General features: G+C 37.2%; 1 protein-coding gene across 1 annotated transcript in view; it reads right to left on the bottom strand.

The window, feature by feature from the left end:
• GMDS (GDP-mannose 4,6-dehydratase) overlaps window positions 1-27,110 on the bottom strand; it is a gene marked incomplete at both ends in the record, with an annotated part of 414,283 nt that overhangs the window by 276,047 nt on the left and 111,126 nt on the right. The gene's annotated exons all lie outside the window — the stretch shown is intronic.

Raw genomic sequence — 27,110 nt, 5'->3', positions numbered from 1 at the left:
TTCTATTTGCAAACTGCAAAGCAACTCAAAGATTATAGCAAGTTACTAATGAACATAACACCGGATTTAGGAGTGGCAAATCTATTTGGAAGCCTTTTAACAAGATTATAAAGAAAGAGATAAAAACAGAATATGTGAGAAGAAATATTAAATGTCACAGTATTAGGTTAGAATTCTGCCTTATTTCTAATAAGTAGTAGTTTTGATGACATCAGAAAACCATCTGACAGATATCTAATGATTCCTCAGCACTCACCTTTCCAAAAAAAAAAAAAAAAAAAAGATAAAGCTTTCTGGTTGTGGGTATGGGGAATTGGAAGGTCTGGTTAAAGAAACTACTAGAGTTGTTTCTCTGGGGTTTCCATAAGGGAAACTAGTTAACTGGAAGTAGCGTTTTCTTGTGTTTTTTAAATTAAATATTGTGTTGGGAAGCTTCTTTGTCTTTTAGATTTGTGTACAGAGCAGATCCATTTAAAATGCAGTTCCTGCACTGTGATTCTGCATTAAAAACAGAGGGTTACACTGGTACTTGGAAAATCTCATAAAAAGGACCTTGAGGTCAGGACCCCAGGAATATGCAACACAGCAGCAGTGATGTACACAGCTGCAGTTGGGAAGTCCAATTTCCAGGTGGATGTGACCTCTTGCATGGAGTAGACCTTGGGCAGAAGTTAAAGGCACATTACAGTAGGCATTAGAGCTTTCCTGGCTGCCGTGCCACACAAAAGTTGTGAGAGACAGCAAAAACCCTGCTGTGCCTCACCAAAAAGGCCGAGTGGACAGGAATAAGACTTCAGCAAAGACAGCTGCATCAAGCTAACCTCTCTTTCTGGCTCTGCTGGTATCAACTAATCATCCACTCACAAGTGGATTTGCTTTCAAATCTCTGGAGCTGATTTGCCAGATTAAGCTGCAATAATGAAGACAGTTTACCTTTGTCAGCATCTTTATCAAATTAGGGACCTCACTTGGATTGATCCAAAGTGAAAGTGTGTGTGGGGGAAAAATTTCCTAGAATAAGCAGATAAGATGAGCCTGCCTCCCAGGCTTGTGTTGCAATGTTATGCTCCTGCATTTATCTCCTGAGTGGCATCATAAAAGCCCTCTGTCTAAGGGCAGAAAGAAAAAGCAGATGAACAGAAATGGAGCTCCTGAAATTCATTAAATTTGTCACAATGCCTTATAAGACCAAAATGTTCAGCAAATCTGCTCCAAATCCTGCTTAAGTAAAGTTTTACTAGAGTTCAGGTCAATTCTGCTGTCTCTGTTCCAATTCCATCTAAAGAGAGCAACACACTGGAAATATCTTTTTCACAAAATGAAACCACTTAATTAGAGAGTTAACGGTAATTTGAAATCAAATTAAAGGTTTTCTCAAGCACAAGACACCTTACACTTGGACTGATGAGTTCCTCCTTTCATGTGTATTAGCTTAATTGCAACCATATCTCAGGACACACTTTTGCTAAACTTCATTATAACAGTTCAGTGACTTACAAGCCCCTCAAAAGGAAAAGGAAAAAAAAAAAAAAAAGAAAAGAAAAGAAAAAGAAAGAAAAGTTTGAAACTATCACAATATACACTTATTTTCTGAGTTAATGAGAGTTAAAAGACCCCCAATAACAGAGACAGCCATCTGGGTTTGTTGGAAAAAGGAAAGTAAGTCATAAAAACACTCCTTTGGCTCATTTTTGGGACCAAGCATTGTAGGAGTGAAATAATAAAAAAATTGTTTTCTCCTCCTTGGCTTTATCTCTCTGGCATGAAAAGATCTGGAGAACACAAAGTAAGTAAATTTTTGAATGTCTATAATGTGGCTGAAACCCACTAAAGTTATTGTTCTGTAAATATGCTTATACATAGAAGGCCTTGATTCTAATTTACTGAAAACAACAGCATACCACCTTTGAGGTACATGGTAGAATAAACTCCAAGGAGAACGTGTAGACACACACACAAACTTATATTTGCATATACACATATTTGCATATACACGTATGCATACTAGCACCTATCAAATACATCCATTTGTCATGTTCTGAGAGCTGTGTAAGTCAAAGAACTTATCTGAATCTAACAATTATTTTGAGGATTTTTAGATAGTATCATCCAAGTTAAACAAGAAAACAAATTTGTTGATAACAGTACTGTTTTCAAACCATAATATACATTGAAAACCATAGAATATCTACTGAACTATTTAAATTACTTCATGTAATGGAAAATTTTAATAAACCTATTCACACATTTTGCACATCATTCTTCAAAAATACAAGTTCAATGAAGAACAATTAACCTTTAACTATTAGAGCATTGTCTTCTGAAAGAGATCTCTTTCCACAAATGAACAGAAGAGAGGGGAAGGGGTAGAAATCAGACTTGACATAGAAGTTTCCACAGTGGTCTCAACATCCAACATCTGCTTTGTACTTTAAATATAGATACATCTAAGAATACATAATGATTGTGTGTTCCAAAATTGCAGCTGGCAAGTTCCATTAGCTCAGAGAAAATAAGTGCATCTCTCAATACTTTTGAGCACTACAAGACAGGAAAAATACATTATGTGATGAGTAGGAGTTTAATTGCTCCAGTGTTTTAACTTAGCCTGTATAAATACAACTCATTGCATTGTTGTATATAGTGTGAACAATAATTTATAAAGAGTTTCCTAAGCTATATTCGGAAAGCACATTACTAATTAATAGGCAAGCTACACTATACATTATCAAAGGAAAAACAGACTAATTTGTTGCTTTCTAACACGTGCTTAAAGTGACAAACAACAGAGTGATACCTGCTAAACACTGAAGTGTACCCATTTTCCTCAAGCAATGCCTGTTTGCTCAAAGACCCCCACCTCACCTCTCCCAAGGGGCAAAGCCCTCTGGTTGCCCAGATGAGAAGGCAGTGTAGAGGTCCAGGACAGACACCTGCTCACTGTTCTTCCCTTGAAACACTGTATGAAAGTAATCCTAGCATCAGCCAAAATCCTGCATCCCCCAGAAAAGTCAAAAGAGGAACATAAAGTACCCCAGGTTTCTATTTTATAGTGCAAGCTTATGGAAGAATCCTTTTGTTCTCTCAAGATCCACAGAGCCTCTCGGCTTTCCAACTGTTTATATAAGTATCACTTTTCTTTACTTGGTGTAAAGACACACTGTTTGGGTTGACATATTAGATCTTAAATATACAGCCCTGGAGGTCACAAAATTTGGCTGTGGCTCTTCTCACAGTGCCACAGTAGGCTGGTGACAGCCCCAATACTCATGTGTCAGGCACATCGTTAATATCAATTCTCAGAAAATGGTACCAACATTAACTTGGAAATTCGAAGAAAAAAACAGAGTCATAGAAATGGAGAGCATAGCAAGCTTCAGTAAAGAGAGGAGAGAGGAAAAGTGGATGCAGACTGAGACTTCCTTAGGCATGTTGTCCTTTATGTCAAGATATGAGAAAACAATTTCAGGGGCATCTTTAAAAAAGAAGTAGATTTTTTTCTTTTGAATTTTATTTTTTATGAATTGCCTGCTTTTCTAAAGCATTAAAGTGATGGCTGTTACTCTGATCCCTGGCAGCACTGACACTGAGAGAGAAAGGAGCCAAGTGGTGGATGCCATCATACTGAGTGCTAGTGGCAGGAGACCTGATATAAGGATTCGGAAAGCCAAGAGGAGCCTTCTCCCCACCTCCTCACTTGTTGGATCAGATCCAGGGACTGCAATGAGCAAACAGCCTGTGCTATTGACATGAGGTACACAGAAAGGAAACCATGCATGCACAGAGCAGCTTTGTGATATGAATGCAAGAAGCTGGTATCATGGGGATAATCACATAAGAGCTTACTTCGAGAAATGTTAAAGAAGGAGCTTTATCTTAAGATTCTTGGAAGGTTTCTGATGCTGAAGTACTTCTTGTATTTTAAGCAATAAAACACTGTATAATGGTTACCGTATCTACAGCATATGCTACAAGACACTTATTTTTTGTGCTTGGCTGTAATCTACTACACATTCTACAACTGCATGGGGACAAATAACTGCTTAACACTTATTTGAGGACATGTGTGTAATCCAAAGCTTTAAAAAACTATGGTTTTTATGGTTTCTAGAACACAGGAAGAAAGCATCAACAAAGGTTTCACATTTTTTTCCTGTGTTTCCATATAAAAAAAAGAAAGGGAAGCATGCTTATTGAGGGGCTCTGCATGAGCATGCAGCAGTGAAAGCTACCATGGCAATCCAGACGGAAAATGCATCTCAGTCTCCATGCTGCTCCTGCAGCTTATGACTTGCTGAAGGTGGGTGGGCAGAACTTGGAGAATTTGGCACTTGCATGACCAGAGTCTGTAAAGTTAGCAATTTGGCTGTATTATGGTGATGAGGAATGTTGAATAACATCACGACCAAAATTGACTCTGCTTAGGCCAGGCACACACACATGTAGCTTTTTCCTATGTTCTGTACATCGTATGTCATTTCTAAGGGGTCCAAATACCAGAGGAAATAAGTGCTTATCTGTCAAGGAGTCAGGAAAACAGAACAACAAAGGTGGAAGGGATTTAAAAAAATTCTTTTGCTGTCCTACCCCCAACTGAGAAGAGCTTGGCGCTTCCTCTTATTCCCAGCTGTTCCTAGTGCATTTGGCTTTAATCAGGTGCAGGGCAGGAACTCAACATCCTGTTGCCTTGCTCTGATTAGGAGGAGTCAAATTCTACAAATTGGCAGATTTCTTTTAGTGTTCCTTATTTGATGAATCATTTGTTTCAAAGTATTTGGAAAGGGCCATTACAGAGGCAGTGGACCCAGCTTGTTACTATTTCCAAGTCTATTTATAACCACTGCTCTAAAGAGTTTCAGCAGAATGCATTTTCTTCTGCTTTAACACACAGAAATAACCATCCTGTTAAAGCAATGGCACAAAGGAACAGTGATAAAAGGACTAAGGCATCTGTAATGGGCAACATGCTAATAAAAACATAGAGAAATGTGATTTAGAAGCTGTACCTTTGACATTTAAGATTTCTTTAATATCCATTCTAAATAATCTTAGTTCAAACATTTAATCAATTTAATCTATTCCTACTATCAACCTTGCCAACCTCACTTCTTTTTTTTTGTCAAATATTTTCAAAAAGTCATGCTCTCTATCGTTTCATTTCATTCCTTTTTTATAAAGATTTTGCAGTCATAACTGAGCACAGCCTGCTTTCTCATGCTATTAGCAGTAGCAAACCTGTAAGTCTAAACATTTAACTTTTGGAGATAGTTATCAAATCAGTTGATAAAGTTAAGGATAGCACAAGAGCCGTTAAAAAAGTATGTTTTTTGTCGAAGGATAATTGCTTTTCTAGATGAAAGTATATGACATTTTCCCTCCTTCAGTACTGAAAATAACAAGAATGACAAAGGAATGACAAAGGGATAAATATTTTACTACCACTCCTTTTCACTTTTCTTTTTCCTCCTTATTTAACTTGACAGAAGCCAGCCAAAGAAGGATTGAAACTCCACCCTACCCATAAACAGGATTTCCTCTTCCTTTCTTTCTGCTTTGCATTCTCTCACTTTAAAAATATAAGATGTTGACCAGATCAGAAGTGTATTAGATTTAGGAATAAACTTTCAAAATTACCCTTATTACTTATTAAAAAAAAAAAAAAATTAAAAAAAAATCAACAACAACAACAAAACACAAAAACCTTTCTCCTTAGGGAGGACTCACATTCATTAAGGGAAGTATAGAAACTACATATATCTAAGTTTGACTCTGATACTAGTTTGGGTTCACTACAAAGCAAGAAGTTGCTAGAAACATCTATTTTACATGTTACTCAAAATATCGGAGCATTAAAAGTCAACTATTGTGTACTTTGTTTCCAGTTCTGATCTACTTCTAGTTACAAGCTGCTGCCCAGTTTTATCATAAATCATATGTTTTACAATTTAGGATTCAGACCATCATCTGTCACGTGGAAGTCTAGCTCTTATGTTTGTAAACAGCATCTCTACCATGAAATGCAATACTTTACAATCAAAACCAGACAAAAGGGCTACAGGTATCCTTCAACAAATAAACAACAGCTCACAGGAAGCCAGCTCCCAAGAAGTAGATTTCTCTGCTGTTGCTGAGTGGCCCACACCTGCTAACCCAGAAACCCTTGGAAGAAAACTTGGATTACAAACTCTTATCTGTGGCCCTCATTTGATGAAAAGCAGCTGCAATAGAGAGAAAATGATGACGAGCAAAAAAGCTGGAAGGTTTTCTAGCTCCTGCCCAGCTCTCTCAGTTGAGTCTTTCATGTTTAGCAAGGCTCAAAGTATGTCACGGGGTGAAGAGGAAAGCAGCATGGTGCAGTCTTTCAAAGAGAAATTCAAATAACTTTCAATACATGAATTGTGTCTGGTCCTCACTATTTCACATGCAGGGACAAACAAAGTATGGAAAAATCTTCTTGTGGTGCTTCATCCACAACTTACTGATAATTCAGAATTGCAGAAAGCCTTTAGGATCCATGAGAACCTTAACACAAATTGCTACACGAGAAAGATAAAGATAACCTGTACATGATGCTTACAACCACTGTCCTCTTGTTTAAGGAACAACTATTAAAAGGAACAGTGTTTGTCTAGTGCTGCCAGTCTTCAATCAAGAATGAAATGAAAAAAGCTATTTCATCAAACCCCACTGCAGACCACTTGTATGTAAACTTTAAAAAGTCAACTTCAAAGAAACTAAGAGCGGCACAATTTCAAAATAACAAATTTCACACCACTCCTTGCCTCCCCCCCATCACCCCACTCCCCATTTCAGCGTGAGCAAAACAGCCACTCACTTCCATTCAGAATAATCCCATTTATTCATCTCAAATATAGGGCTGGTCAGAAATAGAATAGCAGATTAATTTTATTTACTTCTGATTTAAGCTCATATGTTCATGCTACATTTTCATTACATAAAGTAGGTAGCTAATTTTGGTATTTTTCTCTTATTCCAAGTGTAACATTTCCTTATTTCAAAGCCTACAACTGATTTCAGTGAACTGATAGATAAACAATATCCAGGCTACATTTTACATTAAGCTCTCAGTCCCAGGAATTACTCTTGTCCTGTTGTGCATATCAAAACCAAGCTTAATTACAAATTACATTCCCAGTCGCTTTCAAAATGTGCCTGATGTTCTTCATAGGATAAGGGGTTTATGTGGGCATTCTGAAGCTCCGAGTATAAATAGAAAAAAACACCCGTGACTTCTCTAATTCCAAGGGTGTAGGGGAGGCGAGACTTCAGGGGTTTGACTTCCAGGGTTGGGGTAGGGCCTCAAGAACAGGAGGGAGGAAGCAATGGCCTTAGCATTTCTATGAAGGCTGAAGCAGAATAAAAGATTTGGGAAGCTGATGCTACTTTAACTTCTTTTTAACATGACAATACAAAGTGCAATTAAAATGTATTATCAGTCTTATTATTTCAAACGGCATTTTTATTAAAGGTTGCTTTCCTAAAAGTTATATTAGAAGAGGTTTGGTGGGCTTTTTTTGGTTCATATATTTTAAACAAATGTATAACTTAACCATCAGTACAAGTGTGTATTTCTTCACAAAAAACAACCTCTCCAAACCTGTACATGATTAAATGAACCATTACAATATTTACTGTCATATATCAAAGGGAATGTATTCTCCAGAGTCATCACAATGCATTTAGAAAATAAATACATTATTAGATAACTGTACCATTTTTTATAAATCTGTTTTGCCAGCAGACTGCATGGCCTCTATGAGCTAAGATAGTCAGTTGGCTGCATCTTTACATCCCAGAGCATAATGCTAATTCAGTTCACAAGAACTCCAAAATTATTTAAAATCACTTAAAACTAAAAGTACTGATTTTTGTAGTTCTAGGTCAAGTTCAAGTCCAGTGTATGGGTGCAATTCTGTATACACTCTACAGCAGGGATCATATTCCTTAACCATCAGCAAGAATAACTACTCACTCCTGGCCTGATTTGAATGGAAAAGCTTTATTATTTTCTGATTCACTGAAGTAAATCATATCAAGAGCCAAGCAACACTTCTTCCAATCATAGAACAAGCCTCTAAAAACTGAAGTTTATGCCGCAACCACCAGCAGTCTTAGCCGCACAAGCTCAAATAACATTTTTAAGGATATGTATTCTGAAAATACTTATGAATTTTCTTTAAGTTTATGGGTAGTCCCTCCGAAACCTTCGTGTGCTTACAGCTAAGTGCATATGGTAATGTCAAATTGTTGCACAAATTGATTTTACTTTTACACATATAGACAACATAAGATCCAAATACAGTATCATTTCATGTCTTAGTTTGCTCCATACTGAACAAACTGCCTACAGTGAGTAAAGCACTAAGTCATAATACTACAGGCTTAAGTCATGCAAGCTAGCAGCTAGTCTGAGTTGGCTTTTTGCTTCTGTAATCAGAAAGCAAAACTAAAAATATTTTCTACTTTAAATCTAAAAGTTAAAATTATTGCAATACAGCTTCAGAAATCATAGCAACTTGTTTGATTAAAATATATTAAAATATATTTTAAAAATCCCCTGAAACACATCACAGAAGACACAAGTTCCTCTTAAAGGAATGCTAAAGAACATTTTCCTTAAGGATCCCATATCACAATCCTAAGAATTGAGAACAACAACAAAAAAAATCTTCCCCTCCCCTTTTTTCCTTTTCTCCTTTTCCACTAGAGCAAAGGACATCAAAAGTGTTAAGGTCATTAGCCAGTTGGGCTTTGCCTTGTACACGTACATTTATTAGTCAGACAGGATCTAATAAGATAGCTGTCTCAACATCTTTCTTAGGGGCGAAGAAAGGACAGAAGGCACATGAATTTCCTCTGTTGCTAGCATCTTAACTCCAGAACAAACACTCAAACTTGTTAAAGAAACTTCCCTGCTTCTGCAAACAGCAAATTTGCACTACCTGCAATCAAGTAAAGATCTCACTCACAACTTTATCACACCAAACACCTGTTCATAAACATCCCTTCCAAATTGTGCATGCATAACATGGCTGTTCTAAAAGGTCCACCATTGTCATCCAAGAAGGTTGACACATATTTTATCACATACAGGTTGGCCACAAAACCAGTCCAGCAAACACTTTGCTGTATTGAGGCCATAGCAAGTCCTATTTCAAAACTGCATCCTCTTTCACTAGGGCTCAGAAAAACTTGCACAAATTCCATGGAGTCATACATGTGTTTTTCCATTTTCATATTTTAGTTTTTCAACATAGTCCTGGAAGGTCAGCATCAGGACTCAGCTGTGCCATGGACTTCCACTGCAATTTTAGGGAAGTCACTAAAAGCAACAGATCAAGTGTTTTGCATTTAATGACACCATTTCAGGTGATTGCAGTGAGTATAAGACTTCACCACCAATCACACTGGGTCCTCAATATTCCCCAATTAATACGAAAAACTTATTTTCTTCCAGCTTCTCTTTCCAGTGCAAGTTGAAACCATCTAGTATTTCATATTTTTCTTTTTTATACCTCACACATCTCACCTGTAGTGCCTTTATCCCTGTGAAAAACATCCTGAATGCTTGGCTGCTAGATACCATACACTGGAGAGCAGATCCCATGCTGGTGTACCCCCACAGGTAGAGTATTTCCTGTGAAGGATGGGCAATGTGGGGGTTTGAAGGAAGCTTTAGCATGCAGGTTTCGCACTTCTGGGACAAGTATCTTAAGCGTCAGGCTTTAAACAGAAAAGTAGAATATTTCAGCCAGGTTGTTAAAACTATATAGTCACTAAAATAAGCAGCAGAAGGAGGGGGTTAAGCTCTTCGTCTGATTCAGCATCTAGAGCAAGGTCCCTCTCTGCAGTAACTCACAAGATACCTACTGAGACCCCCTCCCTGGGCTCAAGTTAGGAGTGGGTAAAGTATTTATCAATTATTTGCATTACCACCCCTCCAATGTTTCACAGGTGTGAACAGTCCCACTAGAAACTGATGGTATCACTCATGATAAGCATATGCATGCATCCCAACAAATCAGGGACAGAAAGGATCATCATTGCACAGCAGAAAGCTCTGGGAGTCCCAGTCAACTCCACATGCCCTGGCATGAGTACAGACAGCAATGTTGGCTGGCTCAGTTTAGGAGAGACCCTTTTAAAAGCTTTTTAAAGAAAGCACTTACCAATTGCCTACAGATATGCTCTGCAGGATAAAGAGAGGGTGAAAACCTAAAAAAAACCAAACAAACAAAAAAACAAATCGGAAACCAAACAAACCCCCATACCCCAAACCACGACAAATTGACAATCAAAACCACCAGTAACAGTCTGGCAAATTTATGGAAAATGGCCAAATGGAGCTAACAAACTTGCTGATGTGGGACTAGGGGAGTGTGGGATTCTCCAGCTCAAACACCAGGCTTTCCATCAAGCACATAGTTATTAAAGGGAGAGAAGACAAGGAAGGACCGTAGATGACCACAGTGTAATCCTGGCTGTTCCCTGGGATGGGAAATGGGAGATAGAGAGGGAGGAGACAACAAAGAAAGGCTTTTGAAAATCATAGTGTATAATGAAGTAGCCAGCAAAGAAAATACCATTACCTTTTAAGTTGCTTGATGTTACAATAAAAACATGAGGGATCGATTAACATAGCCTCTTGTTATAACTTACAAAGTACGTAAGAGCAAAAATTGGCTTTAAGATTTTGGCAATGGCTCATGGATTTCTTCATATTTCATTTTTCCTTCATTTCTGGTTAGTGAAATACTGTATCTGTCATTGAAGGGAAACTGCCCACAACCTAATTTCTGTCCAATTAATTTAATAATGCTATAAATCCAGTGTCTGTGAGATTAATACATCTTCTACAGCAACTGATTTGTGACACTGTCAGGAAAATCAAGCACACACAGTTCATAGAAAGAACAATTTTCTGTTAAACTCGAATCTAATAAAAAACAATAAACAAAAAGTAAACCTATGCAAATAGGTACTGGAAGCTACATTTGAACTTTCCAAAGAAACACGGCACTATTACCTGACTATATGTTGGAGCTTATATACAGAAAAGGTATAGATCTATAATTTTGTATTTAGTTAATTATGTTTGAACAATTCTTGGTCATATAGATCAAAGGCAATTAAATATAGTATTTTATTTGTATAAAGGATTTGGAAATCTATGGGGCAAAGTTGTGCCCAAATACAGTTACTGCCCTTCAAGAACTGCATGAATAAGCCCTGCTCTGTTACTCCCTGGAATTCAGCTCCCCAACAGACTACCAAAAGGCACAACACACTCAACTGAGCTTTCATTTATGCTTTATAATCAGAAAATATGACACGTTTCCAAATTTAATTAGCAAAGAATAATTTTTTTCTGCGTTTCCAAAGACACCTCATGTAGCTGCACTGCACAGGGAGTCGACTAAACAATGCAACTTACTAGCACAGGACAAAAGGTCATTTGGAAGGGATGTGCCTTTAAGGACTTACAAAGGCTTCATCCTCACTCCTGTATTAAAAGAGGAAGCATATCTCAGGAAAGGAAGGATGCCCACTTTAAATAAGGAAATGAGTTTGCAGGATGTACACATGCTGCTTTCTATTAATGATAAGCAAAGTCTACAGAAAAAGCAATAGACTTCTTCAGCTTTGGCAGGAGTCTTCTTCTTGTGGATTACCTGTTAAGAACTTTAAAATAAACAGACTGCAAGTAAGTGTCCTCTACCCTTTTTAAAAACTGATTTATGTATGTGTAACAGGGATTAACAAACATTGATTATTATACTCTGCAGCAAGAGATATAATTACTGACCAACAATTTTATGTGTCGGCCAGAGATGATAGCAGTGGTTTGAGGGAAGAAAAATTACTGGTTCTAATAACTGACATTTTCTTCTTCAAGCCAGACTTCACAACTAGAGAGACTAGCCAGACTTAAGGTCTTCTAAGGATTTGCAAATTTCTCTCTTTAAACTTAATAAACCATCACAAAGCGATTACTATTTTCCATTAAAAAATATGTCATTTGTTTAAACATGTAATAAAACCAGATTCTGCTTTGCAGCAAGGATTGAATATCTGACCACAAATTTTAAATGAAAATAGAACTTATAGCCTGTTTTGCTGTACTCACATTTCACTCCTCTGTGAGTACATATTATTTGACCACTGAAGCTCAGGAGAATGCATATCATGCATACAGTTCCAGACAAATTGCTTTAAAACTGCAAGGGGCACATAAGTAACAATCTACAGAAATCTTTAATAATGACGTAATTAGTTTAAAATATGCATACACACACACATAAACACACACATTCTTTAAATAAATATGTAAATCTATTTATGTGCACATTCAAATTTGGGTACAAGGGTAAGCTCAAAAGCAGCTCATTGCCTTTAAAAAAAAAAATCCTAGTTAATGCACACAATCAAGTTTCCCATTGCTGTTTAACAATTCCTGGATTCAGTGTTTCCATACATTATTATTACTTCATAAAACACTTAGGGTTTCAAAGGATGATTTCCACACCATCCTCCCCCTGAGTCTTTAGGAAGACCACAAATTCTGGCTGGCTTAAAACATTGAGCAGACATTGCTCAGAACTGGCTTACAACTGATTGGGAGAAGCAGGCATGCTCATTCACTGCCAGTTGGACCATCCTGTCCAGCTGGGCCCTAGTCTTGCTGGTGCTCACTACTTTATTTTCTCCAAGGTACTCAGCATATCCAAGCTCAGAGCTAAGTAAGCTCCTTAACAAATGGTACACACTGTTTCCAAGATGAACATCAATGGACCTAGTTAAAGCAGAAATTCATCTCTCCATAATTGGCCAGAACAAGGCTCACACTCCATACATCACAAAAAAAAAAGAGCCTTTTTCATTTTTATTGGTTGCGTTTGTTACACTCTTAAGACAAATTCCCTAGTCAGTCTTCCAAACAGTAATAAGCTGCACAGGAAAACAGTTGTGGCACAGAGTTAGGAACAACTGCACACCAGAAGGGCCATAATCCTTATTTATCCTCTTCCACCATGCTGCAGAAACAAGTGTAAAAAATCTCAGGCCCATAGACACAGACGCACACCAGGTAATAACACATGGGACTACTGCTAGCTTTTTCTTGGGTGCCAGAGCCTAATAGTTCTGGTGAAGGAAACACCTTTTTTGGCTCACATGTGATACTCTCATGATATATGAAGACACTTTGGTTTTAAAGAAGTGGTCTGAATAAAACTTCAAACCATCTACCTCTAAAAAGCAAAAGTCTCATTACATGAAAATTATTTGTTCAACTAGCCTTGAAGGTGTCAATGTTTCCATCATCACACTCATGTGTTTAATGTTTATTATTCAGCTGCAAAAATCTGCTGTTAGCCTGAAACTTGGCATAAAACATTTTTGAAAAATTCATTGAAAGTCAGACAGCGTATTATATTACATAAGTGAGGCTTTTAAAGAAATAATTACTAGGATAAAGCTCTTCTGGGTGTTTGTGTAATTCCAAACCAAACAATTTTCCTTAAAAGTGTCTGTAGGTATTTATGGGAGAGAAGGAAAGAGGGAAATTAAAACTGACCCAGCAATTTCATTTATAAATATAACTCTGTATATATCTTTTTCAATCAAGCATTTGTAAGGATTTTCAGCAAGCAGACTTTACACACATTTATGGCAACCAAATGAATATGGATAGACCACAACAGGTCCCAGGAGTTGTTGCTGTCTATTGGGTCAATAATATGCAAACTGAGAAGGATTTACAAGCGGGACCATAATGGCTCCTCAGGACCCATTACTTTCTGATGGGTAAATAATACATGTTTTCTAAACTATTGCCATGCCAAAATATGTGTTTGCCCTTAAGGCTGTAAAGGTTCCAAACAAACCAATAGGATTTATCAGATAAATAATGCACTTACAGAAGCAAAATACATATTTAATTAAACAAATAATGCAAATAATAGCAAATGAACAATTAATAGAGATGCCTCTAGATATTGTACACATTTAGAAGCTTATTGGAAACCAGTGAGCAAAAAAACAAGGGACTTACAGTAGCTAAAACCACAATAAGTTAGTAGAGATGATGGAGATTTTTCCCCCTTTCTTAACATATTTGAAAACAGCTGTCTGAAATACCTGTCAAATATCAAACCTATATTCAGACAATTAAAGTAAAAGCTATTGAAACTGTGTGCATACAAGAAGCAACTATAGATGTTACAATCTTCTGGGGTTCTAAAAGCTGTCACATTTCTCGAGTGGTCTGCATTTCATGGGACATCCTGTTATTAAGCCATTTTCCTGACCATGTCCCAGGACGCTGCTCTCACATCATGCTTGTTGTCTCTGGACTGTCTGATCTCCTCACACTTTCCTCCCAGCTTTGACCGAAGCATGTGAGAAAAGCTAGGAGGGAAGCGCTGATCAAAAGTGTGAGAATTAGCCTAATGGTGTTGGGAAACGTTGAACAGCGATCCCAGAGCTTGGGAAGGGGAGATAACACACAAGGATGGTGCAGACAGCACCAAGAAGGAAGGAACAACAACAAAACCTGAAAGGGAAGAAGCTGATGGCAAAGACAAAAGGCAAAGGAGGAAAGGAAAGTTGAAAGGAGCACAGACAAGAAAAAAAAAAAAAAAGTAATAGGAGCAGAACAAGACGTCCTGCATTTCAGAATTTGAGATTCTGCAGAGGGCAGAGAAACCTTGTCTCTCCGAGAAGCCTCAGAAATTGTGGGACATGGTTGGACAACGAGCACAAATAGGGAGCTCAAGTATTATGCAACACCAAAACCAAGTTCAAGAAGTACTCTAATGGCTCACCTCTACTTTGAACATATATTTTCTGGGGGCAATTTAAACACAGAGGTAGTTCTGCTTGTTTTATGCTACGCTTTTGGTAGTATCTGATGACAGGAACGAAAGAACATGCAACACATCTTTAGCTCACATAGGCACAACACATGACATTATTGACAAATCAAAACTAAAATTAACCTAGTTAGAAAACAATGGCTTTGAGAATAACAGGAAGAATCAACCAATAACTATATTTAATAAGAACCGAAATAGCAGCAACAACCAAAAGATGCACTGTAGCAGGGAAAGGTGCTGTAGTTGAAGATGGTGTGAAAGGAGCATAGGTGAGCAAGCCTCAGAGCTTCCACTTCCAGAAGAGCTCTAACTTTAACTGGCAGCAGGCACGTAAAAGAAAGCTGCAGTGGTTGGCAAGGAATTAGGTGTTATTTTTGTCCTGCAGTCCAGGTAAACCTTTACAGTTTGGGTGAGGAGAGGATAGATATCGAAGCAAGCCAAATACTTGAAACAAGACCTGCATTTAGTCACAGCAGCAAAAATATTCTTCTGTTTCTCTTCGACTGTTTGGAGACCACTTCCTAAAGGGAAGGTGGCAAAGCTTGTATCATTACCCTTTTCAAAGAGGATCCTGCTGAATAAAGAATTTCTTTCATATCTGCAGGAATGATAAAATGAATGAGATTCTCCAAAGGGCACTTTGTAACACTTTGTTTCTTAAATTAACAATAAATCTTGAAACAATAGGCCTGGACAAATCATTGCTTGATCATTGCTCCAGATACAAAGGAAATTCTACATTCAATCTCAACTTCCTTCAGCAACATTAAAATCTCACCTTTGACATTCGACAGAATATGAAAGCAAATTTTGTCTCTATTTGAATTTTAAAAAAAAATTAACACTTTCTTTACACTGGAGGACAATGTTTTTGCAGCTAAAATAATTCACACTTTATAATAAATTACAACTGGCGATGCATTGGGAAATATACCACTTTATGTATTTGTCCTGCAAAACGTAAGATGAAACTGTTATGTTTTGATTTAATGCCACGCTCTGGGGTATAAAAAGTTTCAGTTCAACCTCCATCTCCCACAACCAGCCAATAGCAAAAATCAGCAGGGCAAAATTAAATTATAACATTTCCTTTCTGAAAAATGTACTAACCTTTTCTGGACAGCTCCTAAGTTAAAAAGGTGTTAATAAAACCCCAGGTGTCTTGATGCAATGTCCAAGCATATCTCTCCATCATCATAAAGGATGACATGACAGCTTAACACACCACTAAAACATGGCAGACTATGGTTTGTTTATTTTCAATATGTATCCATTATCAGGCATAAATGAGTTACATCTATATCCTATAATCAAATCCTCTCTTTACAATCAGGGAGGCAGAAGAGATGATTTTCTGGATCCAAAGGTCACTTAGCTAAAACTCAGGGTTCACCAAGTTGCATTGCTGAATTGTTTTGCAGTTGCCATGGCTCAAGGCACACCTGCTATCACAACACTTATTTCCCAAGGCTGTCACACGGCCATCTAAATACTCAAGTCACCTGATCACTGGGATTTGCCCTCATCATTTAAGGTATAGTTATTTAAAAGCACATTTGCATATTTGACAGTCTCTATTCCTCTGAAATTTCTGATGGGGCTATGCTAGCCTGACCCTCATGAGAAAAATCCTGCTCAATCTCCATCAATGCCAGTCACCCACTGTTTCTTCAAATTATCAAACAACAGTTATTAATCAAACAACTAACTTAAAAACCAAATTTGGCTCCTGTGGTGAGTCCTGGTTTATCATCTTTCTTCATTGCCCCACTTGCTTCCAATTTCCTGCCTGGGACCCACTGTAGGGAGGACAGACTCTTGTCACTCTCCTGAAGATGATCCTGTCTTAATCCCATCTAGGCCACCCAGATTCCTTTATGGTTCATTTTCAAAGTTCAGGATATGTGTCAGTTTTAATTGTATTATATGTATATCTAGCCTAAACTAAGTTTTTATTAAAATCAGTAGCTAGAGTTAGTTACATGTGCATCAGACTAACTCGTCAAATATTAATACTTCTTAGACCACTTCCTTGCAAAAGTTGTCTAATCATTTCTATTGCAGTAGTTATGTCTCACCAGTAGCTGGGTGGGGGATGTTGGGAGCATGTATTCCACAAACACTTTGAGAAGTTACACTAAGTAAAATAATCTGTACTGAAACAATGTTTTAGGAAGTCTCTAAGTAGCATTTTACCAGCAGAAATGACATCTTTCTGGTAAGTGGTATTACAATAGTTAGAGATGTCTGGCCCCTTTTTTGGGTACCGGTTTTATAGCACTGTATCCTGGGTAAAACTGTAGCAAAGTATTTCCACTGTAGCTGCGTAAATACATCCTGTCCAGATTTAGTCACCAATAGCCTCAATCACTGTTTCAAGCTGTTATAAGCATATTTGCATGTTCTTCCACATTTCATAGAATACAAGGTTTATAAAGAATTACATCAAATAGTTCTGACAAATTCCTTGGATGAATGTAAAATGAGTATTTTAGAAGGTTTTTCGAAAGTCTTCTGCCTCCAAGATATTAAAAGAATGTTACTTGTTACACCTATAAGGAAATTGATTAAATAATCAGTACTACAATTAAAGTTTTCCACTCTTCCACAGTTCTTATTAATTTATGCTCTTTAAGGGAAGGAATGAAAACACAGCCTGGTAACAGAACTCATTCGCACAAGTGGAAAAACTGATACATAACCCATTAATAGGATTTTTCACATTTCTGTCGAAGTAACCAAAGTAAATTGTTTCTAGACTTCACTTGTATCCCACGCAAATGCTGACATTCTAAACAAACTGAATATTTAGCACTCCCTCCCCTTACTCTATCCCCAGGAAAAGCCTTCTGATGACAAACAATCCTCACATAGAAAGGTAGTTTTGGAAAGTCATCATAAAACTGTTCCAGGATGAACTGTGAACCACAGCCTGAGACTTAGCTTTGCCATCAAGATGACTGAACAGAAGGCATTCAGAAGACTGTAGCATCGTGAGATTCAAAATGCTCACAGTCATGCACGGATAATCTCCTCTTGGGATGCCTGTGGTCTGCAAGGTGAAGCCTTACGCTGTAGCCTGCCAAAAATCAGCAGTTTGTCAGCGTATTTCACCTGGCTGAGAGACATAAAAGCCTAAGGAGCTTCAGAGAGATGCTGGAGCCAAGCCTGGCCTCATCATGGCTCTGGTGGGATTTGTCCTGGCAGAACAGCATTCCGCTCCTGCCACAATCCTTCTGCAATTAATAATCTCCAGAGGACTGGTGCAGCTTGGAAATTTTACAGCACATCTATGAGCTTGAAGTGAGTGTACAAGGTAAGAAGGGGGAGGAAAGGGGAGTGGAGCAGCAGGGGCCAGGGCAACACCTCAGTCCTTACTCTAGTGAAGACTCCAGGCACTGTGGGCACTCACTGAGAATGAAGAAGTTCTTTTCAGAAAGTTACATGAACTTTGCTTGGAAATAATCCTTCTGTATTAGCCTCTGGCTAATACAGGAGGTGATTAATAAATATCCAATGCCCAGTTCCACTCCACACACCTCCCTCTAGCACAGAACTGAAAAAACAACCCTTGCTACTCCTGTGTTTTTTAATTCACCCTAGACCCTCTTAACTGCTGGGTGGTCTGTTAGTCTACCCTGCCACCCCAGAGGTTCACAGCTGCTTGGGTTTGGGTTTGCTCTGCTGATCCCCTGCCTCTGTTTTCTGGGGTCTCCAGGCCCAAGAGCAGCTTACGGGAAGCTCAGCAGTTCCACCATCACACTGGATTCTGAAGAGCAGGTGTGGTATTAAACCTTCTCTCCACTGTTTCCCCCAAAACTGCACTAAATCTATGCATTTACAAAGGGCTAGATTCATACCCATGAAGGCTAGATATATAAGTTAGAAAGCAAACACTGAAGGAATCAGCAAATTAGTTTCCCCACTCTAAATGTGCCCTGAACCTGCCCCTCAAAAACTGTTCAAACTCAGTCTACTTTTGAACCTATTTTTATTTTCTGTATACACACAGAGGAAAAATAGAATGGAAATAAATAGAAATATAGGCACACACATTCACACTCTGTATCTTTATTAGAGATATACCACCCACAGAATTACTGATTGATCTGGTCTGCTATACCAGCACTTGAAACAGATACGCTGACACTTTCCAGAAGGGGGAGATGGCAAGGGCTACGGGTTTGCCAACAAGCACAAATCCCCATACTGGTGCTCTGAAATCCACATTTTGGCTGTTGCATATTTTAAACATATACACATGCTCATACACTTAACTGTGATGGGGAAAATACTTTTTTTTTTTTTTCCTTTAAATAAATAAAAAAAACAAAAACAAAAAAAACCCACACACACACAAAAAAAAAACCAAGCAGAACCTTGCAGCTGCATTTGGGTTCTTTTCCCTTAAAGCTCATAGGAAACTAACTCCAAACTCAAACAAGCCCCATAATACAATGCCGTTCTTGTCATGAGCTTTGAATCAGCTCTGCAGCACATAGTGTATGTATTGAAAAACAGCTGTTGGGTGACAGACTGCTCACTGGGAAGTTTGAGTTGAGTGAAGTGGTTAACCCACATCCCTTCCCCACTGATAAAGTGCTTTGATAAGCAGGCCATACTGGTAAAAGCTAGCAAAAGAGCCAGGGCTGAGACTTTCAGGAATGAATGTAAGACTTGTTTGGTGGAAGCAACCTGAATTTCTTGCACAGCCTCCTCCCGTTGTTGTTTTTTACCCACCCGTTCCCCGTTACTTTTACTACGTGTTCCTTCTTTCTGCTTGCAGCAGAACCAATTCTTTGATATGTCAAAGCAATATCCTGTACATATGGGAAATAAAACCAGAAAACTCTGCTAAAAAGTATGTCTTACTGGAACATTTTATAAAAGTGTTTTCTGCAATTGAAAACATTACCAGTGGCAGCATTAAAAGGTCTATATTGGGACAAGCATGTCTGGACTAAGCACAAGGAAGAAACACATGGACTTATTTTATTTTATTTTTTTTTAATTAACAAAAACTAATTCAAATTTAAAAAGAGGGTTTTTTTGAGGGATTAATTTCCCAACTTCAGCTAATCACTTTTGGAAATACAGTTTATAATTAAATACAGATGTTGTGCAGACATACAAAAAACCTATTCCTCTTTTCACAAATCTTACATTAGAAAGGTCCACCAGCTAAACTTACTATAAAAAAATCCTACTAATAAAGATATATTTTTCTCTTAGCATGTCACTTGAATTGTTTAAACACTTCTTACACACACAAATTTATATAAGGGTTCTATCCGTCCAATACAATAATGTAAAATTCCATTTCAGTTGGAAGTGAGCATATTCCAAACTCTCCCAAATAAATTATTACCTACATAATAAGGCTGAAAGTTTGCTGTACTGGAGATATACACTGGTACACTCTGAATATTGTCTTTCCAGTATTCTGGTCTTGGTGTCTCTATAGTTCTAGCACCCAACCCCTTTGAAAACTGGAGAAATAAATTACCTAGCAATTGTTGCTTGACCCCAAAAGAACCATGCTACTGCTGTAACTTAGTTATTCAGCTGGCTTTTAATCAACATGCATGCTGGCCTACATGTGGAATAAGACATATTCCAAGACAAAAAAATAAAAGATGTATGCTCCTACAAAGCCTTACAACTTAACACTAGATTTTCTGGTGCTAATACTGAGTATTCTAACTATTCTAACTATTTCAGAAAATTTAATAACTCTGCAGATACAAGTTTATGAGAAATACTTTTAAAAAGTTATTTATTTTTTCTTAGCATTTTGACATATCACTGCTTGATCAAAGTAATCAAAAGTCATATTTCTCTCTGCATTTAATTCAACAAAGAAATAAATAATTTCGAAATATCTACACTTAGCACATTTGCAAACAGGTCAGAAGATTACTAGGTGTGGAATACATCAATACAGGTAGAATTCTAAACAGCCAATTAGGATCTCTTTAAAAGAAAAATCCTTCTAAGTAACCTCTTCACAATAAGTAGCTAACCAGAATTGTTTTAGTATAAAGCATGTTAATTTTTCAGGAAAGCTAAGTAGATGTGTAAATGAAGAGTAATAGTCCTCCCTATAGTTTAATTACAAGCATATTGTTCTAACATTCAGAACAACTACAGGTTTTGTTTTATTCTGTTCTTACCAAGAAAAGGGCCAATCATTTTACATTTCAAACTTTCTTAACTATCTTCATTAAAAACACAGTGTGGCAAAAATAGAAAATGTTCTCTTTTGCAACAGAATAGAAATTGAAGGGACCGGGTTGTGTGCAGGCCTAACTTGAAACTGTTTTTTTTAGGCAAAACAAATCCCCATTAAATGGATTATTATTATTAAAACCAGACAATTAATAGAGTCAATGTTATATTGCAGAGTAACAAGAGGTCTCACTGTACAGCCTGCAATACCACAAGGTTCTAAATGCTCCTATTATCTACAGATGGGAAAAAGACAATTTGGCTAAGGACACCAAGAAAAAACTACAGTCCCATACAAAGGATCAGAAGAATATTAAGGTCTACTAGGGCAAAACACATCCCTCAAACCTCAAACCAAATTGAAACAAGAAAGAAATAACACCATTTTCAGAATCTCACTCAAAACTCTTATTCACCAATACATTAAATAATTCACTGTAAACACCCATGGTTTAAATTAAGGACTTGAAAATGGAGGACTTGAAACTTTGCCTTTAGCCAGCAGAAGTGGGAGGGCTCCTAGAGGATAAGGGAACAGACTAGGGATAAACAAAGGCTGAGGAACTTCTGGTGAACTTTGTTCTGCGTTACCCACACATAGATGTGGCCCACATGGCTGCTGAAAAGCTAGTGTTGGTGTCCATTTCACTGATTTAGCCTTTTAGAAGCTGTTTTTACATAGAATGTACCTACTAGAGTATATATGCTATAGGTACAGCATTTGCAACACCCAGTGAAGTCCAATTTTTCGACTACACTATCTTGTTTTGAAGAATGTGATCTGTTTCAGAGATATACAGTGAAAAACTGGTATGTGTTTAGAGGGCTACAACACAAATCTGAGACACATGTCCTTCTGGTTTCTGAGTGCTTCATGGTCTAGAGAAACTTCTCATTTCAAAACAATCTTAGAAAAGCTCTGAAAGGATGTTGCCAGAGAAAAACAGAAATATTGCTGTAGCCTGGATACACAAGCTCAAATTGAGCTGGTATGGATTGAAAAAAACAAAACAAAACCAAACAAAACCAAAAATGCACTGAAGTTATAAATTAATATTTGCACCACAAATCCTTGGACAAAGAACCTTGATAGCAGACTTTGATAGACAGAAAGCTTACTAGTGCAAAGCAGAAGTCCACAACATCACATTTCTGTTGTTTCCTGCGCTTGTGTTCATTAGGTCAGCTTTAAGAAAGCAGCAGCATCTCTGTTTTGCAGCGAAGATATCCCGAAAGCTGCAGCAGCTGCAGATCTGTCCCCACCACACTGACCCATCACAAACCCACTGACATGATGATCCCCAATGCTCAGGCATGAAAGGTGACTCAGACTTTACAACAAAACTTGCCAGAGTGAATTCTCTGACCCTCCTCCAGCTAGTCCTGTATTTTTTTTCAAATAAGACAAATAAATAAATATCGCAACAAGAATAGGTTTTAGTCCTGCAATGATTACAGAAGAAATAGGTAGTAAACAAAGTCCAAACTTGACAGAAGGATTTCAGTCCATTTTCTCATAGCACCTTTATGACATGAAACTATGTTGCAGCTTTACAAATATTCAGATGGAACTAGAAACCATTTATTTTAAGAACAGCATGCAGAGATTGTGTAAAAGCTATAAAGACCTACCCAGAGACACTTAGTGAATTATGTGTCAGCATTGTGACATAACTGTTAGGATGCCCACAGGGACTTCTGGAATTAAGACTTGGAGAAAAAATATTGTATGCTCTTAATCAACACATAGAATCAACCAGATTGCATGAAAGATGCAGTCTTAAAGATACGAGTACGTATAATTAAAATATCAGTAAAATGAAACATCTGTAAATCTCACTTTGAAAAATGATCTCCTCTAGTTGTCTCTTCCTGATCTTACAGAAAAGGTAGCATGCAATGCAAAAGGAGCAACAGAAATCTCATTAAATTCACCAAACAGACACAAAATAAACTGAATATACTCATTCTGTCACTAAGTGAGCTGCACACGTAGCATTCTCTGTCAATACATCATTATTATACATAACTTCCTGACTTCACACTTTGTTTCCGATTCTGACCTACTTTTAGTTTCATTTTATGCACCAAACGTCATAGATTTTTTTTCTAATTTTTAGCCAAATTAGAAAAACATAGGATATCAGCAGAATCAAGACCTCACTTGACAGAATCACAGAATGTTAGGGATTGGAAGGGACCTCAAAAGATCATCTAGTCCAATCCCCATGCCGGAGCAGGAACACTTAGATGAGGCTACACAGGAATGTGTCCAGGGGGGTTTTGAATGTCTCCAGAGTAGGAGACTCCACAACCCCTCTGGGCAGCCTGTTCCAGTGCTCTGTTACCCTCACTGAGAAGAATTTTCTCCTCAAATTTAAGTGGAACCTCTTGTGTTCCAGTTTGAACCCATTACCTCTTGTCCTACTGTTGGTTGTCACCAAGAAGAGCCTGGCTCCATCCTCGTGACACTCACCCTTTATATATTTGTAAACATTAATAAGGTCACCCCTCAGTCTCCTCTTCTCCAAACTAAAGAGACCCAGCTCCCTCAGCCTTTCCTCATAAGGGAGATGCTCCACTCCCTTAATCATGTTCGTGGCTCTGTGGTTTCACTTCAAGTATATTTGATTCATTTGCATAACCTATATAGAGTAAACTCACTGCCTGCACTCTTGCTGCTTCTTAAGCAATTAATGATTAAGGTCTTTATACACTCTTAATCCTTCATGTAGAACAAAGGGCATGTTCACGTTCATGTATAAAAATTCCACTGCATCAGTATTTTACATTGTAGAATAACACAAGTTGGAAAAGATCTGTAATACTGTGAAAGCAGGACCAACTTCTATTGGGGCAACCACAGCTTTGTCCAGCTATATTCTGAATATCTTCAAAGACAGATATCTTTGTAATTGGGATAAATCTTATTTCATGTCTTTGCAAGAACTGGAGAAAGATGTAAAGTTAGCTACAAAGAAAAGGAGAAATAAGTACCTATAAAACACAAAAGAAACACTACTTGCAATGATGCCAAGTCAGTTCTAAAATAATGAATATTGACTCTGCAGCCTGAGGAATATCAGCACTTTTGGTCCTCTGACAACATGCACCTGTCGGAAATTTCTTTGAAACTTCAGGACTCTGAGTCTCATCAACATTATGTCCAACTCACTGAACTCAATCTGACTTGAAAATGCTATCAAAGCAATTGTTTTAAGCCGGTTTCCACAGGAATAATGGGTGCCAAGAAGCAAAGGAAAAAAAAAAAAACCAACCTCAAACTTACTAACTTTTATTACTCATCAGAAAAAAAATACTGAAGATTATTAATGATGTTACAGCCTATCATAATTACCTACTTCAAGTCTAGATCCTAGATTCTCCAGGGTACTCACACACCTAACTTCCATGGAAATATGATTATTTTTACCAATCTGGGTCTGCTTTTCCCAATGTTTTGTAACATGCCACCACAATACAAAGGTTCTTTTGCCTTGTCCTTTTATCATCCATACAGTACTTGATTTACACTTTCCCAAATTATTACTGCTAGATAGGAAGTAGCAGCGTGGGAAAGAATAGAACATCTTTCACAAAACTTAAAATTAGTGAAAAAAGAAGAATTTCCCTGTCTACATTCTACTACCCTTGGCCTTCTACAGTAATTAAAATCCTGCAATTTTTATTAAATTCCTGTAAAAAAAACTGGAATCCTGTAATTTCAATGAGAAGATGAGTCATTATCTCAGTTAAGATAGCAGAATTTCTCGTTGGAAAAATTCATGCAAATAAATGTGTCACAGCCCTGAAATTATCATTTTCCGTCAAGAAAAGAAAATATTTGCTCAATACAACAGTACTATGCTGCCACTTTACAGTGACCTCTAATTTCTGTGCAGTTTAAAACTTACGTTACTTCACTGCAGGGAGATGCTTTTCCAGCAAACACTGACATGGATTACCACTACTACATCCAAAGCACGAAAGACATTTCTCCTCCCTTTCCAAGGGAAATCCCAGACAGAATCCTTTTTAAAGCAGGAAGGGGGATGAAATCAGCCTTATACCAGCCTTTTAATTCTGATACATGCCTCTGTTACTGGCAAGGCATATCACAGAGAGTATGAATGGCTTGTGTTTGTTACATTTGGAAAAATTCCAAGGATTTAAAAAAAATTAAAAATAAATTCAGAAGAAGTTTGAATGTGTAACAAAGCTGATACCAAAGTCACACCCCAGATCACTGCCCCTATTTAATTGATATTGGCCAGAATCCATATAAAAACATAGATCTCCTGGCTCTCTGCTCTACAATTTGCTCTGTTCAATTTGAAATCTGTGTTTTAATTCTTCTAGCCAGAGAAACATTATCATATCAGAGTGAGAATAACTCTGCAGAAGCTCAATAATAGCATATTTTCAAAGCCATCCTCCCTTTTTCACACCCCAAAAGACATGTATTGAATTACATATCTACTGTAGGACTAGTGAAATGGTTACAAAATATGAATCTGAAAGGTAGGGAGAGGAACACAAATAGATTTTTTTTTTTTAATGGAAAATTTGCAAAAAGCAATACCAGCTGTCTGGCAGCTATTTATGCATGCAGGTTTTAAAAGCACACTTACTTCTAAAATATGTATTTTTAATTTTTTTTTTTTACAAGTGTAAACTAACAAACCCTTCTAATCAAATGCAGAGCAGTAAGTAGAGTATTCAGTCTTTGCATTTATTCACGTATTTTCTTTGAGTCAGAGAGTTATTACCAGAACTGAAATATAAAATTTATGCTGGTATTAATGCATGAGCAGCTGCTTTTTTTTGACAGCCAAGAAAGGGTTATGCAAAATATCAGGCCTGTTGTTTTAAATACATCCCTATTGTTTTAGATACATAAAAAATATAACTACCAACAACATTAAATCAATGATTCAAATTTGCCTATTGCATTTCAGTTTATGTGAATCGTTTTATAGAATATGGAATTTCTTTGCTGTGAACAGTCGTGGGTATAGTCAATAACAATTAATTCAGAGTAGCCTGTGTATCTGACTACTGTTTTAAAAATTACTGTGTGATATGGTGAAAAAATTAGGCATTTCCACAGAAGAAAGCAACACAACTTGAGAAACATACTGCATATTAAAGGCATCATCCAAAAATTTTTAGTCTTTCCAAAAGTGATACTAAAGGGAACCATGACTCTTACTGGAAAGTAAAAAAAATGCTTCATGTGGGATTCCTTGGAGAAATAAATATATTTTTGTAAGCTTCCTCACGAAATGTAAACATCCATAAAGGCCCAGAGTTTCAAATGTGTGGACGCCCAATGCCAGGCTTGAAAGACACAAGAGTCATTTCCAGAATTTCTTTCTGCTTGTCCAGAAAAATTCATTTAATTTGATCACTCTGGAATTATGCTGAAGTAGGTGAAATCAGAAAGTGACCCTATGCACACAAAGACTGACACACAGGCTTAGTAAAACCAACAAAATGTGTTCTCTCAAGCCGTTCATGATCTTTGCTACCAAACCCAAGTGACATTGTACAATGATAGGAAGGCCATAACTAGTGAGCAGAGACTCATTTTAAACATAAAATGTCTTAATGCAATTATTAAACGGGTATTAATTTTATTTTATATCTAATCCTTCAACGTTTATTCCATTATTTAATTTATTGCATTCTGCATTTTCAGTATGGGATGCCAAATGCTTAACTAGTTTGCGTAAGGAGGAATGGAAAATAATTTTTGAAGTTATGACTTCAGTAGTACCAGTATGAATTAAATTAATAACTAATCCAATTATACTATTTAATAAGTTTCAGACAAAATCTATTTTGATTTTCAGAATATATCCATGATTACCTAGAAGTGTGCACACATCACCAGATCTCCATATCACCAAATATCGAGTTTGTTACACAGTTCATAAACATGACTTAGATGGTTTAGAATTTAACCAGGTAAAACAAATACTT

This window comes from Nesoenas mayeri (assembly GCF_963082525.1).
Source record: "Nesoenas mayeri genome assembly, chromosome: 2".
NCBI lineage: Eukaryota > Metazoa > Chordata > Aves > Columbiformes > Columbidae > Nesoenas > Nesoenas mayeri.
Note: the sequence above shows the minus strand (reverse complement) of the source record. Positions and strands in the feature narration are given on the sequence as shown.